General features: G+C 31.5%; 2 non-coding genes across 2 annotated transcripts; both read left to right on the top strand.

Moving 5' to 3' along the window:
* Positions 1–832: 832 nt before the first annotated feature.
* LOC143601867 (small nucleolar RNA Z102/R77) lies at positions 833–918 on the top strand. Its single transcript, XR_013147735.1, has one exon. It is a non-coding gene; the product is annotated as a small nucleolar RNA Z102/R77 (small nucleolar RNA).
* A 70-nt stretch (positions 919–988) lies between these two features.
* On the top strand, positions 989–1,076 carry LOC143601868 (small nucleolar RNA Z102/R77). The gene has a single exon (XR_013147736.1). It is a non-coding gene; the product is annotated as a small nucleolar RNA Z102/R77 (small nucleolar RNA).
* The last annotated feature ends 2,772 nt before the right edge of the window (positions 1,077–3,848 follow it).

Genomic DNA, 3,848 nt, shown 5'->3' on the forward strand with positions numbered 1-3,848 from the left:
ATGATTGTTCTTATAATAATAACTAGATATTTTTTTAACCAAGAAAGACTTAAAGTATTCATGATAATGCAAGTGGAAGGGTGCAGTTATTCGATTCCGCGATGTGTGTGGTGTCTCCAAGGTTGAGGGCGTTGTCCTGTGTGTGGTGGCTAATGGTCTCTAGGATGGTAGCCAACAACGGGCAAAAGACAGTCTGTGCTTAGTGGTGGTCGGTGGTCTTCAGTGACTCGGTATGGCAGTGAATTTGAGTTCTAAACCGAATGAATGGTAGATGGTTTCCAAACCCTAACCCAACGGCAATCCCATTGTTTTTTTATTGTTTAAACAAGTGTATCATTATTACAATTAGCCCCATTCATTGAGTTTTATAAACACAAAGCTTTTAGTATTATACTAGTATTTGTTTATATAAATGCGGGGTTTTATACATATAAAAAGAATCAAATGATGGGATATTATAAAAAAAATGTTCAGTGGTGACCGGTAGTTTTTTGGAGAAACACCTCGGGGGTGACCGCGTTTGATACATATAAAAATTTTTGGACAAAAATCGTGAAATTTACTTATAAACCGTAAAACCGGCAATGACCCTGGTCACCCCGCGCTGTGCCCTTGTTGGTACCAAAAATGTCCGGTATAGTCGTAGTAAAAACTCTTTCCCAAGAACCAAGTATGTACTAAACACATCTGCAAGGACCATTTATGCAACATACCGAATACAAACCCTACGCGGCCCTCACATGTATATATACGCTAGCAGTCAGCTCTTGTTTCATCTTAAACCCCAATTCGATATCCGCCGTTTTATATTTATTCTTTAATTTTTGTTTGAAATTGAGATGATGATGGAAATTGTTTTCCCTATTGGTTTGATTGCCGATATGATGGCGACAACGTATTAGCTCTATCTGATCTTTTTATTTTATTTTTATTATTTTGATTGAATTAAGTTTTGAAATTAGCTTTTGATGTTGAACAATGGATTGGTGAATGAGGTGATGATGAATAGATTCCCTATTGGTTTGATTTGCTAGAATGATGGCTCAACTAGTAGTATTAGCTCTGTCTGATCATTTGCCCTCCATTATTGTTTTGTTCTAGTTTACATTTTTTAAGCGCGTATATTTTTTGAAGTGTTTTGTGTAATTTACATACAGAATTGTTTTGCAGTTATTTATATTATGTTTGTAAGTGAATTATTTGTTACTTAAGAAACGTTTTATGATAATGAAAACCTTCGGCTATTGTGAACATCTGAAACAGTTAAAAAAAACAATAGATTATTAATAACCAATGCTCGAAGTTGTATGGTTGGAATAACCAAATAAGAGAATTGGATTATCTTTGACATTGTGTCCCATGTAGGAGCGCATGAGTGTCGCGCCTGCATAACGGATTGTTGCGAATAGTTATTTGGACCTGGTCAAATAGTTTGTTTCAACTCATGTCATGAATAAATATGATGGTTTTGATTCACCGCTTAAATCTAATTAAAAGTATTTAACCATCTTAATTACAATAATTAATTTTAAGTTTATTACAAGATTATTATCTTGTTTATGACATATTAATTTTGGTTGGGTATTTCTCATTTTGTATAAGTATATAATGAACTTGTTGGTTCATGTTGTAAAACACTTAAAAAATATTTTAGAGTCACTTACAAATACTCATGACAAAATTTGGGTATGAGCACTCTCTATACTTATGTCAAACAACTTCAACAAATTTTCCTACATCTTGATAAACACCAATATAGCCGATGACTTCCTCGGGTTTGTGACCATCTTCGGTATTACACATACTGTTCTGGTTGTTATACACTGGGAAACAAACGTGCTTGAGAGTAGACACGAAATCTGTTTTAAGGGCTTCGTGTCTAACACGATCCTCAACCAAAACCGTTACCCAATTTCAATAATGGAATTGTTGTTTTGAAGAAACATTTGTTGAAGACTCAAGTGAAGAAGACTCGAGACATGGATGCTAGAAGAAAGCTTATGGAAGCACTCCTTGTAAGATATGGATTGAATCATTTCGGTATATAAATTTGTATTTTATATTCTTTTATTGTACTTTTGTAAACGGTATTGTACTAAGTGAATTTCCCATGATTAACGAGAGTATCGTTATTATATTTTTATTATTATCTTAAGTCAGTGAACCACTTTTCCTACACTCGTTACTCGGATAGCTAGCCGGAGTTTTAGTCCCCGTTGAAACTTTTGTGGTTTTAATGTGTAGATTTTGCGTAACAGATATATAATTGCTACACATGATTGTGTTATATGAACAAAGCAAGATGGATGATTCATGATTATGAACAAAACAAAGAAACATAACTCCTATTTGTTTTACCATTTTATAACTTTTTAATAACTTAATAAACATAAGTGTAACTTATGGAACTTTTTCCCTCACAGTATAATATGCTAAATACCTTATTACTTTTTAAAGATTCCCAATTACCCCCTTAGTAAGTAATGATGAAGCTAATGAAGCCTAACTACACTATTTTTTCTTACCAAATAACAATAATGCCTTTAAAAAGTGGGTCCATCAATATTGTTGTTTATTATTGTTAGGTGTGTGTTTAAGGGTAAATTTTGAAAAAAAAAATGTGAACACTTATAATAAGTAGACTTATAATAAGTAGGTGTGAGTATTTATTATTGATACCTTATCTAGCCAAGGAGCTCGGCAAGTTATTGGAGAACTCCCAGAACTGTTATTATAACCAAGAAAAACATGCATGTAACTTGATTACAATTATTTCGATAACCGTAGTGAACCTCTCTGTATGTTGCTTATATATGTGTTTTATTTTTTGTAATTTTTTTTAATAAATACGTGAAAACTATTACTTAATTAATTTTGTTATTATTCTTTAATTATTAATACTTTTTAAAATAAATAATTAAAATAACTATTAACCTTGACGTCAGGTTAGCACTCCAAGCACCACATTTTGACGACGAGGATGGCACATCGGGCGCCAAATACGATGATTTTCTTGCCGTATATATATTTGTTTGTTTTGTTTTATTTGTATGAAGTACAAACTCATTGTACATGTTGTGTATATATATATATATATATAATACACTAAAGAAGGGTAAATTAAGACATCCATTTTTAAGTAATTTACAACACTTAAAGCATGAAGTACATGTGTAATTAAGGGTAAACTTGTCTTTTAAACACAATTCACTCAACTTACAAGTTTGTCCCCTCTTCTTTAACCATATCATGTTTTTAGTTTCAACTTTAAACCAACTTCTCACCTACGATTTTTAAACGACGATAAGTTTTTCATACGTTAATATTTTTGTAAAAATATTGCACCATAAAAACGAGTATTTTATTCTCTTTAGTTTGTATATAATATTATTATAATTTTTTCAATTGAAAAATTAATATGTTACGTAGGGGTGTTCAATGCCAGTTTTGATTGTTTTTAAACGAAAACTAAACCATTAAAAATTGAAACCAAACTGTTATTAACGGTCTGGTTCTGGTTTGGTTTAAGAGTTTAAGCTTTGATAATAAAATTTGCTTAAAATGATTACCAGTATAACAATATCATCAATTAAAATATGATATTCAAAAGGATAAAGGAAGTAAAAAAAACGACTGAAAGTAAACAACCCAGCCAGGAAACCAAACCGATGACCAGTTTAAACGGTTTCAAGGTTTTAAACCGAACCATGAACACTCATAATTGGTACATGATTAATAAATTCCGCGTTCAAAGACCATCGCGCGGGCACTCGTCTAGTATATATATATATGTAATTTTATTTATATTGTTTGTATTTTATTTTTTATTTGTTTTGTTGTAATATTGA

This window comes from Bidens hawaiensis, unplaced genomic scaffold (genome assembly GCF_021521415.1).
Source record: "Bidens hawaiensis isolate Kalapana, Puna unplaced genomic scaffold, B.hawaiensis_p1.1 tig00057330_1, whole genome shotgun sequence".
Taxonomy (NCBI): domain Eukaryota; kingdom Viridiplantae; phylum Streptophyta; class Magnoliopsida; order Asterales; family Asteraceae; genus Bidens; species Bidens hawaiensis.